This window comes from Canis lupus, chromosome 4 (assembly GCF_011100685.1).
Source record: "Canis lupus familiaris isolate Mischka breed German Shepherd chromosome 4, alternate assembly UU_Cfam_GSD_1.0, whole genome shotgun sequence".
Classification (NCBI taxonomy): Eukaryota; Metazoa; Chordata; class Mammalia; order Carnivora; family Canidae; genus Canis; species Canis lupus.
Window position 1 is genome coordinate 10,401,934 of NC_049225.1, and position 15,712 is coordinate 10,417,645.

The following is a 15,712-nucleotide window of genomic DNA, read 5'->3' on the forward strand; positions in this document are numbered from 1 at the left end:
TCTCTGGAGGAGAGCTCCGTGGCCCTAGGGGGCACCAGGGAAGACAGGAAAAAATAACTGCCATTTCCTCCCACCACCGGAATTGATGTTGGCCTTCCTCAGGCATCTCTCACAACACCTAATGAATGGGGCATCCAGGCCAAGCCAGTCTCTTCCAGAATTCAGCAGTGACAGGGGTCAAAGGTGGACTTATTCCCGAGGACCACACCTTGGAATGGCCTCCTGGCTCTGTGCCTCACAGCCCTCAGGACCAGGTCACTGGAGCCTTGGCCACTGGGCCCGGGGGCCCCTGAGGCATGCTGCAGCAAGCCCTGCTAGAGAGCAACTGCAGACCTTTGCTTCTAATTGGCCTCCGTCTCTGCACACAGCCATTTCCTCTGCCTGCGGCAGAAGTCATAAAAAGCCAGGCTTTCTTCCATACCTTTGAAAAGTTCAAAGGAACCCATATCCTGGGGAGATCTGGCAGTGCAGGCACCTGGATCTGAGGGGACCGAGGACTCTGGGTGCCCCCGCCCCTGCCCTGTACTGCTTGTCAGTGTCAGTATCCCGTGCTGCACGGGAGGGGAGGCTCAAACCTTCCAAGGCCAGCTCTGTTCTGTTTTATGGGATCAGGCTGTGCTCTTTAACCCTGCCCTGCATTTTGCAGCAGGAGCTCTCATGGCCACAGAGCAGGTCATGAAACAGATGTCAAGCCCATCCTAAAGCAAGTGTGTGATAAAGCCAGACTCAAAGCTGGTGAGTCAGTCAGCCCTGCTCTGGTCACATACTGTCTCCATGGCTTTGCTCCCATCATGTTTCTGCTCTTTCTCTGGGGACCCTGTGTTCCACGTGGAGGTGGAACTCAGGTGAGCTTACTTGAGCCCAAGGTGCAGATGTGTTCAGGTTGGGGGTAGGCTTTGCAGGCTCTTAGGCATAGCTTTTTGGTATTGACTGAACTTGGTTCTTTCCCAGTATCCAAATTGGTGACTTTTTAAAAAAATACTTTATTTATTTATTCATGGGAGACACAGAGAGGCAGAGACAGGCAGAGGGAGAAGCAGGCTCCCTGTGGGGAGCCCGATGTGGCACCTGATCCCAGTATCCCAGGATCACAACCTGAGCTGAAAGCAGATGCTCAACCACTAAGCCACCCAGATGCTCCCAAATTGGTGATGCATAACATCTTAGATACTATCCTGAACTTCAGACCCCCAGAGTTTCTAGGGGAAAATGAAATAGGTCTGTGCTTTCTATCCCAATTGGTGGTGCTTACAATGTGCTCTAGAAATGTTCAAACATTTCTGAGAAGGAAAACCCAGAGGTCCCAGGTTCTGGAACTCTGATAAACCGAGCCTTCCTGAGGTGATTGGATTCTTGAGGGATTGGGACCAAGGGCTGAGGGGCAAAAGTAGGATTCAGGGAATGGAGAAGGTGCTGACAAGCTTTCCACTGTACACATTAATGCAATTGAATAAGCATCCCATATTCATCTACCAGCTAGTTTGATGGGCAGTAAAAGAGTGAATCTCATTGGGGGGGGGATATATAAAAATTTCACCTTCCAATCTAGCCCCATCCTCTTTCTAGATACATGTGACTAAACGGCTCCCTTTTGAGATCCCAGTTTCCTGTTCCCTAAGCAGAATTTATTCATCCATTCAACAAGAGTTTCTTTCTTTTTTTAAAAGATTTTATTTATTTGAGAGAGCATGCATGCACACATAAGTGGGAGGAAGGGGAGGAAGATGGTAAAGGGGGATGCAGACTCCCTGCTGAGGAGGGAGCCCTAAGTACATGGGCTCAATCCCAGGATTCTGGGATCATGACCTGAGCAGAAGGCAAAGTGTTTACTCTTTTACTACCCATCAAACCAGATGGTAGATGAATATGATATGCTTATTCAATTGCACTCATGTGTACAGTGGAAAGCTTGCCAGTACCTTCGTTCCCTCCAGTGTTTGACTGAGTCCCTACTGCAGCCACTGGGCAAGTATGTGGCATCTGTAGCCACATCATTCTTAGCACATTGGGCTGGAATGTCTGCCTGTTGCTTCACATCTACAGCCTCTAGATCATGTAGGGTGGAGGTGAGAATTGAGCCCTCCCTTTCCCCCCAACACACGCGTATTCACACACACACAAGCACACACACATATTCACAAATACACAAATGTGCATACACACTTCTACACACAAACACTACAAACATGTACATACTCCCCTCTCCCTCAACCTCCTCCCACTGGTTGAGGAATTGGGCCAGAAGAGAAGATAAGGAAACTTTTATCTGCTTTTAATCACAGCATTCTGTACAATAATTATTCTGTAGGATTTTTCAATGTCTCACTGAAATTGTTCTAAGTTTTACTGATAACAATAGTTTAACACTATACAAATAGATACGGTTTTTATGGTTTGCAGCCTCTGGAACATGGTCATTTGTCCACATTTAAAGAGTTTGAGGCAGCAATATCCTTCAAGGTTTTTTTATGTTATTAGTTTGCTTCTGAAACACATCTGCTCAATCCTGCTGTGGTACATATCGCCCCAGCTCCACCCAGGTTATGAATGTCAGTGCTGAGTTCTGCCTTGAGATATGAATTCAGTTTGTCTGGCAACAGTTCTGATTATAGTGTGTTTTGTGCAATGAGTCACCAAGCTCAGCATCTCCCCACAATGGGGGGTTCTGTGTGGGGCTGACTGCTTTCCTGACCAGCCTTGATCACTTCTGAGTGCTGTAAGCTTGGAATTACTGTGATACTCTGCTGTTCGCTCCTCCAGCTACTTGGCCATAGTAGTGCCTCTCTTTCAGGACTCTTGTGACAAGTAAGTGAGAGATTTTAGTAAAACCTCTGACACATGTTTTGTGGCCCACTGGTGAAATAAATTTGATGGGCTGTGACCAGTGTTAAAGAAATAAATAAACAAAATAGAATGGATATTGATTTTTCTTTGGGGTGATGAAAATGCTAAAAGTTCCCAGAATAGATGATGGCGAATGTTGCACTACTCTGGAAATATGCTAAGAGGTATCAAGGCATACACTTGAAATGGGTGAATTTTGTGGTATGTAAATTGTATCTCAATGAAGCTATTTATATATATATCTCTATATATCTCTATATATAATCTCTAAGAGATTAGGAGCCCTAAAAAAATCCATCAAGCTGTGTGTTTGAGATTTGTATACTTTATTATGGTATGTAGGTAGGCCTCGGTTAAAAATTAAATATAAAAAATGGAATAGAGAATATAAGAATCTCTCCCATGTAGTGAGGCCAAACAGTATTTTTGTGAGACGTATGTGTAAATATGTGTGCGTTTGTGCATGTGTGCATGCACTGGGCTACAATAAAATGTGCTTCTTACTGTGGGTTGTTGCATAAAATGTTTAAAGCCTAAATGTTTAGCCTAGATCTGCCCAGTCAGAATAGGCATTTAACAATGGTTATTTATACCCTCCCTTCTTTTCTTTTCTAGAAACCCAGAGCGTGCCCATGTTCAGTCATTGACCTTCCAGTATGGCTGTTTTTGCCACAGAGAAGAGAAATTCTGACTAGCTATAGAAGCCCCCCCCTTCCTTCCTCCCTTCATGTGCACACGCGCACGCGCGCGCGCACACACACACACACACACACACACATACAGACACACACTCAATTAAGTCAAGCTGTTTTTTCCAGTTAAATAAACATCACACCCTTGAAAGGAAGAACAAATAGCGGGACTATCCCCAAAGAAAACGTGCCTCTGGGCTTCTGGTTTTGAAGGTTTTGTAATGTTTACTTTTCAGCGTTCTCTACTTGACTGCTTCCCTCTTTCATTTGATTTTAAATACCATGGTTTGAATTAGCTATCCTTGTGCCCTGACCCTGGGTAAGGGGTTGTTTTGACAGACATGTGGCTCCCCAGCCCCTCCCTCCTTCAGAAGTGAGAGTGGTAGAGCTTGTATCCAGAACCTGGAGATACAGAAGCACAGCTGTTGTGTGGGTGCGTGTAGCACGGGGATCTCAGCCACTGACACCCTCAAGACATGTGTGGACTGTGACTCAATCCAGGTAAATAGATTAAGTCATCAAGCACTTGGTGACCTTATGAAAATGACCAAGTTGCAGATAGCCTGGGGTTGACTCTGTTTGACCAGGGATGAAAAGATTGTGTTTCTGTTGCTTTTGGACAATGTTTTTTCCTTTGGGTGTTTGCTCATGTGACACCTTTCATGACTATCGAGGGGGCTGGCACAGATATACTGGATGGAGAGACCAAGTTGGGAGTGACAGGGATGGCAGCTGTCTATTGGCACAGGGATGGCACTGAAGTCTGGGAAATTGGGGAATTATTAGAATTTAATCTGGTTTTGTAAGTTCTGGGTTCAAATTCCATTTTGTGTTTTAGAGCAAGATGACTAGTTTGGGGCCACTGGGCAAGTGGTTTGGGATAGAGGGTTAGCCTCTGATTGTGATTAGCTATGATGATGAGAAGGCCATGTCAACTCCTTTAGTCACTTGGTATCCCTGAATGCCCAGAGCAAGGGTGGATGTTTTTATTATTTTTACTTCTGATTTTCTGCCCCCCCCACCAATAAGATGATCTATGGTAGATGATAAATAGTAGATGGTGGGTGGTAGAGGCTCGGTAGTCGATGGCCAGTAGTGGATGGTAGTGGTTAGGTCCCAGACCTTGGACTCAATCTACCCACTGGGAATCTTGGTTTTGTCTCTTATTTGCAGCCTGGTCTTTGTGCTTCAGTTGCTGTATCAGCAAAATAATAGCACTTTACTTGTGGGATTTCATTTCTATTGTGGTAAAATAATATGTAAAATTTACCATCTCAATTGTTGTCAAGGGTACTGTTAAATATATTCATATTGTGTTACCATCACCACCATCCATTTCCAGAACTCTTCATCTTGCAAAACTGAAACCCTGTCCCCATTAAACAACAACTCCCCATTCCTCCTCCCATCCCAGATCATGGAAACCACTGTTCTATTTTCTTTCTCTATGGATTTGACTGTTCTGGGTACCTCATATGAATGGAATCCATACAATATTTTGTTTTTTGTGACTGACTTATTTCACTTAGTATAGTGTCCTCAAGGTTCATCCATATTTGTATCATGTGTCAGAATTTACTTCAAGGCTGAATAATATTCCATGTATGTACATGTTTTGCCTGTCCACTAATCCATCAATGGATACTTGAGTTGCTTCCACCATTTGGTAATAGTGAATAATGCTGCTGTGAACATGAAGGTAGAAATATCCATTTAAGTCCCTGCTTTCATTTCCTTTGGGTGTATACCCAGGAGTGGAATTCCTAGGTCCTATGGTACTTCTATTTTTCATTTTTTTGAGAAGTCCATATACTGTTTCCACAGCAACTGCACCATTTTACATTCCTACCAGTAGTGTACAAGTGTTACAGTTTCTCCACATCCTCACCAACACTTGTTATTTTCTGTTAAAAACACCTTTTAAATAATAGCCCCCCCACCCGGATTTTATTTTTGAGGGTTACATGACAGAATGTATGACAAGCGCTTAGCATAGTGCTTGGCTCAGCAGATGATAGCTGCCTTTGGTACCTCAGGTTTTAGCTCTTTCTTTCCTTTTTTTTAAAGATTGTATTTATTTATTCATGAGAAACACACAGAGAGGCAGAGACACAGGCAGAGGGAGAAGCAGGCTCCATGCAGGGAGCCTGATGTAGGACTTGAGCCTGATGTAGGACTTGATCCTGGGACTCCAGGATCATGCCCTGGGTTGAAGGCAGACACTTAACCCCTGAGCCACCCGGATGTCCCACTCTCTTTACTAGTAGAATAAGTGCTAACTTTCTCAGAAGCCACTTCAATGCCTGCTTGTCACCTTGCAGATCACTGGCCCAGGAATACCAGGGCTGTGCATTTGGACAAGAGTAATAGATTCAGCTGTAGTCTGGAAAGGCCCTATATGGCTTGGGGTCATGTCAAGCTTGGAGATTCTTGAGAACAGTGTGGCTTTAAGGGTACCCCAGGATGGGGAGTCCTTTCTATGTAACCTCTTAGTCTTTTCTTGTCTGAGTTCCCACCACCTTACCAGGTTTCACTACCTGGCTTGGTAGACACAAGCTCTGTATAGATAGATGAGCAATGAGAATATTTTGCTGTGTCCCATGGACTCTTACAAAGAAAGACATGGTGATTAACACAAAGTTTTTTTTTTGAATTCTTATGGAAATGTTGGGAAACAACCTTTTTAACACTTGATCATTTAGTAAGAGGATATTTGAAATATTCTCTTGAATAACTAGCAAGATGAGAAATGGCCTTTATTTTCTAGATTGAGGCTGCATATTTGAAAAAAGGACAAAATGAACATGATATCAGGTAGGAAGACAGTTAACATCAATAGCATTTATTTCATAATTGGAATATTCCAAAAGAGGCTAAGAGACATGCTCTGCGTATACACTATTTCTCAGCCAGACATTGGGCTCTGTCCTCTCCACCTTCAGCAAATGACTGCAGATTTATGTACCACATGTAGGGGTTTATACTCTCTGGTAAGGCCTGAGAAGTGATTTTTGGACTAAAAAACCAGAAAGGGGGTGCCTGGGTGGCTCAGTCTGTTAAGTGCCTGTCTTCAGCTCAGGTTATGATCCCAGGGTCCTGGGATGTAGCCTAGCATCTGGCTTCCTGCTCAGCAGAGTCTGCTTATCTTTCTCTCTCCCTTTGCTCCTCCCCCCTGCTGGTTCTCTCTCACACTTGCTCTTTCTCCTAAATAAATAAATCTTAAAAAACAAAAAACAAAAAACAAAGGAAGAATTCAGTAATCCCCCCCCCCCAAAAAAAAATAAAAGGAAAAGGATAGAAACTTCTTTGTGGTCTGGAATTTTGCTCAAAAAAAAAAAAATTCAGGGGAAGGTGTTTTTGTTTTTTGTTTTGTTTTCTTTTCCAAGGCAAGTTCCCCCCCCCCGCCCCCCGCAAGGCAAGTTTTTTTTTTTTTTTTTTTTTTTTTTTTTTTTTTTATGATAGGCACACAGTGAGAGAGAGAGGCAGAGACACAGGCAGAGGGAGAAGCAGGCTCCATGCACCGGGAGCCCGACATGGGATTCGATCCTGGGTCTCCAGGATCGCGCCCTGGGCCAAAGGCAGGCGCTAAACCACTGCACCACCCAGGGATCCCAGGCAAGTTTTTAATAGTCATGTTTCCATCAGCTCCATAGTCCTTACCCCTCAGTTTAAAAACAAACCTAAATGTAAATAGTTTTACATTTTGATCCAACCTTAAAATAACTCATTGGAGTATACTTGTTACATATATCTATGTATCTACATTTATTGCGCGCGCACACACACACACACACACACACACATATATTATCTGTAGATACAGGAATGGATACCAGTTCCATAGTGTGGTAGCTCATAAAATTTCAGTGGCCTTTTTAAAGAAAAAAAAGACATATGTTCTTACTGTGCAGAATTTTCCAGAAACACAAGTGTGTTAACCCCTCCCAGGTTCTGGCGGAAGCCTGAGTTTCGCCGGCTTCCTGGAAATCTGCCCGCGGGCATACATGACCCTCTGTGAGGTGTGCCCCTGCAGAGGCTCCCCGGAGGGTGCTCCCTTGTCCGGGGCTCCGCCGGCGGTGCCGCACCCCGGGAGCCCCGCTGCGGCTCCCTCCCGGCTCCGAGGCCGCGGCCCCTCCCTACCCGCACGGGCCGACTCGCGTCCAGGAACGGCGCTTCTCCGGAGCGAATCCAAACGCTTTGGTCTTGATGAGAAGATGAGAAAACCTGCGGCGGGGGGAGGGGAGGGGAGGGGAGGCAGAGAGAAGAGGGGGCGCAGCGCCGGCTGGGGGGTGCACAGGGCTCTCCCCGCCGCCGCGGCACGAGCAGCGCCAGCTGTTTCAAGCTGCGCTGGCAATGGCCTCTCCACGTGGAGGCCGGGAGGCCCGGAGGCCGGAGGCCGGGAGGCTGGGAGGCTGGATTATTCACGAGACGCGAATCGGCCGGCGCCCCTGGAGCCCCCCTCCAGCAGGTGCGTGGTCACCTCCCCGGGGTCCCGGGAGCCCGCCCGGCCGAGCTCGGCCGCCTGGAGCCGCGCTGACCGCCACGCGGCCCGATGCTCAGCGTCCCGCCGTCCCGTCTGTGCGTCCTTCTGTCCGCAGAGGCGCAGGGTGGGTGCTCGGGAGAGGAAGGACAGCAGACGCACCCCAAGGCGAGGGTGCCCGTGAGGAGAGCGGAGAGAGACCGGGGAGATGCTCCCGGGTACACGGACCAGGGGCCCGGTGTCTCCGCGCCCCGTGTACCCAGACTGGATCCTGGGTCAGGGAGAGAGGCCATAAGGGACGTCATGGGGCAAAGAAGTTGATACATGAATTATAGAATAGATCATGGTATTAAATTTCCTGCATTCGAAAATTATACTGTTGTTATGTAAAATAGGATCTTTGTTCTTCGGATGAAAATGCTGAAATATGTAGGCGTAAAAGGGAATATTGTCTCTGAAACTTACTTTCAAATTGTTCAGAAAATAGTAATTATGTATACATATATGTATACATACATATATAGAGAGTGTACAAATGTAGCAAAATGTGAGTAATTGCTAAATAAAGGGCATAAGGGAGTTCTTCGTACCATTCCCAAATTCTCTAAAGTTTGAAATTATTTCACATCAGAAAGTCACAAAATAAAAAAGTGGAGGGTATGGAGTTCCTAGAGCCATGTATTTTGGGGTGTTTTCCACCTGTCTATGTTAGAATTCCTTGGGGCGTTTAATCCTTTTTTTTTTTTTTAAGATTTTATTTATTCATGAGAGACAGAGAGAGACAGACAGACAGACACAGGCAGAGGGAGAAGCAGGCTCCACGCAGGGAGCCCGATGTGGGACTCGATCCCGGTCTCCAGCATCACGCCCTGGGCCGAAGGCGGGCGCTGAACCGCTGAGCCACCCATGAGTCCCGGGGCGTTTAACCCTAAATCAGCTCCAGCTCCTGCTTCTATGGCATTAGATCAGAATTTTGTCTGCACGTTGGAGGGACGGCTAGCCTGGGAGAGGCTCTGACAAGGAAACACACCTGTCCTTCCACCTATTAGGTTATAAGCTCATCTTCCTGGAGGAAGTGTTTCTTAAAGTAGCAGCTGCTGGCTGCCTGAATCAGAATCATCTGGGGGTGCTTGTGGGAAATGTCTACTCTCAGGCTCACCCCAAATCTGCTGGAGCAGAGGTCTGTGGGTAGAACCCTGACTCTGTAGCTTAAACACCACTTAAGTATGGGGAGGGGGCATTTTCTGTAGGTTCCATTAGGTCTGACAGATAAATATTAGTTATGTCCCAATAATAATAATAATAATAATTATAAAAATACTGAAAGCTTTTGTCTCAAACTCTTAATCAATGGCTTTTGGAATCATCAGGGGTTCCAGAACAGGTGGACTCTTCCCCTCTTTCATTCTCTGGTAGTTCCTCTCTTTGGCTACATGAGTGATACTGGTGCCACGAGTTCCCTCGTGCCATCACCTCCAAGGTGCCCCTTGCTGTTCCTTGTAGGTAAGGGCCCAACTATCTCTCTTTTCTCTCCAGCAGTTATGCTTATTTATTTCTTATTTACTTAACTTTTATTTAACCTTTATTTATTGAGTAGCTCATATACTCACAGAGTTGAAAAATAAGAGGTATGAAGAAGACATGAATAACATCTCTGTGATTCCTGCCTCACCAGCTCTCCCAGGGGCACACAATTTCTTGTTTATCATTCCAGAGAGAGTCTCTCTGTATTAAGGAATAGGCTTTTCTTCATTTTTAAAGAACAAATTCTAGTACATTTTAGATTTTATTTTGTACTTTGCTTCTTTTGCCTATTTAAAAATATATCTAGGAGATCATGCCCCAGCAGTCTATAAGAGGGATCCTCATTCTTTCTGTGACTGCATAGTATTCCATTGTGTATATGACCCATGATTTGGTTAATTGATTCCCTTTTGATGGCCATTTAGGTTGTTTTCAAACTTCCCATTATAATACATATATGAGCATATTGCATGTTAAATTCCTAAAGGTAGAATCAGAATTGCTGAGTCAAAGGATATAAGCTTTGGTAGGTTTGATACATGCTGCCAGATTTCCTTCCACTGAGGTACCAAATGACATGGCTACCAATCATCTGTAAGAACCTATCTTACCACACTCTTGCTGCCATAATAGATTATCATTTTTTTTTGACATTTGCAATTTTATAAATGAAAAAAATGGTGCTCCATTGAAATTTTAATTTGGATTCTTCTTATAATAAGTGGATTTGAACATCATTTCATGTTTAAAATCCATTTTCATTTTATTTTGAAGGCATTCCCCTGCACCTCCCCACCCCTGCCCATATCTCTCACTCTTTTCTCTTGGGTTATGTTTTTATTGACAAGGAGCTGTTTCCAGATTAGCAACTTGTTAGTGACGTGAGGTGCAAAATGTAATGCCATGCAGACTCTGAAACATTTGTATGTAGTTCAACGGATCAGTCTTTTCTTTAATGGATTCTATTTTGTTTTGTAGTTAAGGAGATATTCTTTATGCCAAGATGACTTAAACAATTATTCCATGAAGACTTCTAACTCTTCCATGACTTAATTTTTATATTAAAAATTTAAATCCAGACTACATTTACTCTGGTGTAAGATGTGAAGTATGAATTCAACTTCATTGTCCCCACAGATGTTTATCTAATTGTTCCAACATCGTATTTTCTGTACTGATTTGATGTGCTGTCCTTTCCATACACTAAATTTTCATTTGTGCTTAGGTTTATTTATAGACTTTTAGTTCTATTTCATTTATCTGCCTCTCTACTTTTCATCATTACCACACTATTGCAATTACTAATCATAATATGTCAGTATTTGTCTGGGTTGTCTGTTATTACTTTTCTTTTTTAAAAATGTGACTGACTGCTTTGTTAGCTTGTTTCTATGCATAATCTTTAGGATCAGGTTATTTACTTAAATAATCTTGTTGGTGTTTTATTTGGATTGTTTCTTTATAGGCTATTTATTTATATAGTAAGTTAGAGAGAAGTGACATTGTGTTATTTCCCAATCCAAGAGTATGATGAGCCTTTGTATTTGCTCAGGATATTTTTAATGTGTCCTACAGTAACATTTTAATTTTTTATATAGATTTTTACTTAGTTCTTTTTTGACTTTATCCCTAAGCAGTTTATCCTTTTCTATTGTAAATTACTCTTTTCTTTAATACATATTCTAATTGGTTGTAGTTAGTGTATGTTGAAGGATATTGAGTTAATCATTTTATATTATCACTGAATTTTCTTATAGTTTGAAAGAAACACTGAGTGGCAGTTTTAATCATTAAAAATTAGCTTTCTCCCTCTTCCCTTTAATATTTATTCATGGGATAAATTCTTTCTCTAACACTGGTCAGCTCAAGTTTTCTTGTGCAAGTGACTGATGTTGAGTACCGTTTACTTTGACAGAACTTATTATCTAATTTGTCATGGGTCTCCTTTCAGTGGGACTGGTTTCTCAGAAATTTTATGTTATTTATGTTGATGCCATTTTTGGGGTCAAGTCAGCAAAAAAAAAAAAATAGTTTGCTCAAAGAATTTTGTAATTCACTTCTCTTCACTGATTGAATTGTCAAACAATACAAGAACTTATTCATCATAATTGATTATGTAGACTAGAAATCTTTTTTTCTGCTAATTAATGTATTATTGCTTTTGTTATGGTCCGAAATTTCTTTTGGTTACAATTTGCTTCTTGATATCAGAACAATTTCTATTGGTTTCTGTGCTTCTATTTGTCACTTTTGTTTCATATTCTAATGGAATTTATATATGAATTTTCTCTCAGGTTTTTAAATAGATAAATTTAAAGGTGAGAAAAGAAAGTCCCTTTCATATATACACAAAAAAAGAAATTTGTACTTATGTTTCAAAACATCTTTCAGTGGCAGTTATAAGGGTGTATTTAAGCTTTAATAAACTTTTAAAAAACATTTTATGGGACACCTGGGTGGCTCAGCGGTTAAGCATCTGCCTTCAGCTCAGGGTGTGATCCTGGAGTCCCAGCATCAAGTCCCACGTCAGGCTCCCTGCGTGGAGCCTACTTCTCCCTCTGCCTATGTCTCTACCTCTCTCTCTGTGTCTCTCATAAATAAATAAATTAAAAAAAAAAAAACACCACAAAACATTCTGCATTTTGTTTGTATTCTGGGTTCTCTTCCTTGTATTTGGAAATACATTTTAGACTCCGTAAAACAATGTTTACTCATGTTGTGGAGCTTGAATAGTGGATTTTGGGGAACCTGGTGAGAGTTGGGGACTCATTCCCTTAGGTTTAGTGGCCTTCAGTCACCTCTGTGTATCATCAGTTGCTGTTAATGTCCTGGTGTGGGCTAGCTCCCAGGAATATCTTATTGCCAATCCTATGACTGACCATGAGGATGTAGGAGCCAGTTCTGTAGCCACCTACTCCAAAACAGAGAGGAAAGAGATGGTGGTCCTAATGGAGCTCAGTTAAGATATTTCATCTTTGCAAATATTCAGGAACACACAACCACATTAAGGCTAGAGCTCTTTACAGGTGTTGAGATGATGGTGCAGGTGATAGGCTAAGGCTTGGCCTCTTCAGTCCTTTGCAATCACCTCTGATGATGCACCTGCACAGGCTCCATGGCTTCTCTAGTTTTTCTTAGAGAATCAAAGGTCCTTTGGTGACTTTTGATTGCCAAACTCCATTTCAGCTAGGCAATTAGAATGTGCAGGCCTGTGTAATAATGAAATCTTCTAACTTGATTCAAAGTTATACTAATTTCTACTTCCCCTGGTGGGCCTTCTGCACTTTGGAACTGGGATGGGTTACAAACTTTCTTGTTCCTAGTACAGATTTTATTTTTGACAGTATTTTTGTTGATTTTCTTATTCTTTTCCATGTAAACAATTCTATTGTTTGAAAATGATTGGAATTTTGTAATTCTATGTTGATTTTTTTTTTAGCTTTAGTTTCTTCCTTTTGCCTAATTGTTTTGGCTAGTGTGCACAAGAGTTAACATGGCAGGCCTGAACTGCTTTCCTTGGGAAGGTCTGCTTGCAAAATTGGCACTTGGCTATCTGGAACTTTGATTTCAGGAGCATCCCACCATTCCCACAGGTGACGAGTGGCTCACTGTACCTAAGCTGTTTGTACAAACAGCATGGTCTTTGCTAAACACCTACTTCCTTCTAGGTATCTGGAATTTGGGTCCTTGCCAGCTAGAGGCTGCTTACATGATCAGCCCCCGATAAAATCCCTGAGCAATGAGTGTCTAATGAGCTTCCCTGGTTGGCAGCATTTCACACAAGGGAGTTAACCCTCTTGACGTTTTGATATCAAGAGTGAACACTGCCAAAGTAGTATAGCCATCTCATGAAGTAATGAGATCCCAACAAGAGTTAAGGCTAACAGGGACCTTGGTGAAGAGGACACAGTTGATAATAATGAGATCAGAGTCAAAATCTTTTCAACTATGGGATCAGTGTTTCATTTTCAAAACCAATAGATTCTTTCAGGCTTTTCTCCCCACCCCCATTCCACTCTGCACACTACACCCAGAATAAGCCACTTTTATCATATCACTCTGTTCAATATCAGGAGTGGCCTCTACTTGCCTGGCTTGTTTTCAAATCCCTCCAAAATTGGGCCCCACTAACCTGTCTATAATTCTTCATACTATATTTAAACATCCTAATGTGGGGCCATACACATAGCATATGTACACCACCCCCATGCCAGTTTTCTCATTGCCTCCAATAGACGTAGTTTCTTTCTTTCTTTTTTTTATTAAGGATTTTATTTTATTTGTTTTTCAGAAAGAGAAAGAGAGAGCACAAGCAGGGGGAGTGGTAGGCAGAGGGAGACACAGGCTCCCTGCTGAGCAAGGAGGCTGATGCCGGACTCGATCCCAGGATCCTGGGATGCATGAGACACTGAGCTGAAGGTAGACAATCAACCGATTGAGCCACTCAGGCTTCCCGTGACATAGTTTCTGCTCATCTTGTTGTTGCCTCCCTAAGCCACCAGTTCTTCTTTCATGTAATAATTACTCCAGAAAGCCTGGCATAGTTGGCTATTCTGGAACTGACATGGGTTTTGGGGTTCCTTTTTTAAAAAAGATTTTATTTATTTTTATTCATGAGAGACACGGAGAGAGAGAGAGAGTCAGAGACATAGGGCAGAGGGAGAAGCAGGCTCCATGCAGGGGACCAATGCGGAACTCAATCCTAGGTCTCCAGGATCACGACCTGAGCCGAAGGCAGTCACTTAACTGCTGAGCCACCCAGGTGTCCCTAGGGTTCCTTTTAATATCAAGTTCCAAGTGCTTTTGGCATCCCTGGAGCTGTCCTCAAAATGCCCAAGAGCAAATGCGAACGAGGCATAGCTAATCTGTAGGACAGTAAGGTGAGCTCTTACATGGCTGATCTGAGGCTGTGTTAATCCATCAAAGCCTGTCCTTTGCAGCAATTCCAGGCTGACCAAGAGACATGCTGTTACAGTTAGCAATCCACAGAGTGAATTTAAATATAATATATTTTTCACAGTGGAATTATAAGATATTATCAGAGGTCAGGTTTAATCAGAACATTGCATTCAAGTACAGAGCTGTAGCAGCATATTTTCAAAAATTAACTTTTATTTATATAAATAATTTGTACTTATTGTACAAATTAATAATCAAAAGTTATTAAATAAAAGGTTCTTCTGAAATTGCCCACTTAACAACACTTTGCTGGGAATCCTTTCCAATAATTTACACATAATATATATTATATACATATATGATATACATATGTATGCTTTTCTTTCACAAATGAGAAATAATTTGTACATATTATTGTTTTGTTTCCACTTATCCATATAAGCCAGACATTCTTCCTTGGCATATAGAGATAACTCGTGTTGTTTTCAACGGATACAGGGTATTTTGCTATATGGATGTTCCAGTATTTATTTTAGCAGCCTCTTCCTTTTAGCCTTCTGTTTTTTCCCAGTTCTTTTGTTACTAAAGACAATACTGAAATCAATATTTTTATGCAATGATACCATTGTATATTTTTGAAACTTTATCTGGTGGAGAAATGCCTGGAATTCCAATATAATTGCTGGGTCAAAAATATACATATTTATAATTTGGGTGGATGTTATCAAGTTGCTCTCCAAAAAGGTCGTGTTGATTTATACTTCCACCTACAGCATTTGAGAGAAGAGCTACATCTTTGGCTACGAAGATGGAAAGAAGATATCTTTCTACCTATCTGTGCTCTCAATGGCAGCATATGGAGAAGTGAAAGAGCACAGAGATGGTACTCAAGAAAATCTTGTAGCATCAGTTTGGTGTCGGACAGAAATCAGAGAGTTTGGGAATCATAAAGACTTCAGTTTTCATCTTGATCCTGCCAGCCACTAACAGTGAATCTGGTGCAATTCACACAATCTCTTTCAGTGGTGACAACAGTGCTCCCCTGCAGCGGTGCTGTGAAGGTTTAATAAGATAATATATACAGAGTATATATAGGTAACCATCTGGTCCTGGACTTTTTTTGTTGGGGGTTCTTTGATTACTCATTCAACATATTTGCTGGCAATCAGTCTGTTCAAATTTTTATTTCTTTGTACTTTGATTTTGGTAGCTTATATGTTTCTAGAAATCTATCCATTTCGTCTAGATTGTCTAATTTGTTGGCATATACTTT

At 42.2% G+C, this 15,712-nt stretch overlaps 1 long non-coding RNA gene across 1 annotated transcript in view; it reads left to right on the forward strand.

Moving 5' to 3' along the window:
- The first annotated feature begins 1,809 nt into the window (after positions 1–1,809).
- The window catches only part of LOC106558668, a 32,425-nt gene continuing 18,522 nt past the window's right edge, over positions 1,810–15,712 (forward strand). The window contains exons 1-2 of the long non-coding RNA XR_005357827.1: positions 1,810–2,805; positions 3,460–4,037. This is a non-coding gene — a long non-coding RNA (uncharacterized LOC106558668). The remainder of the gene's footprint in view (positions 2,806–3,459; positions 4,038–15,712) is intronic.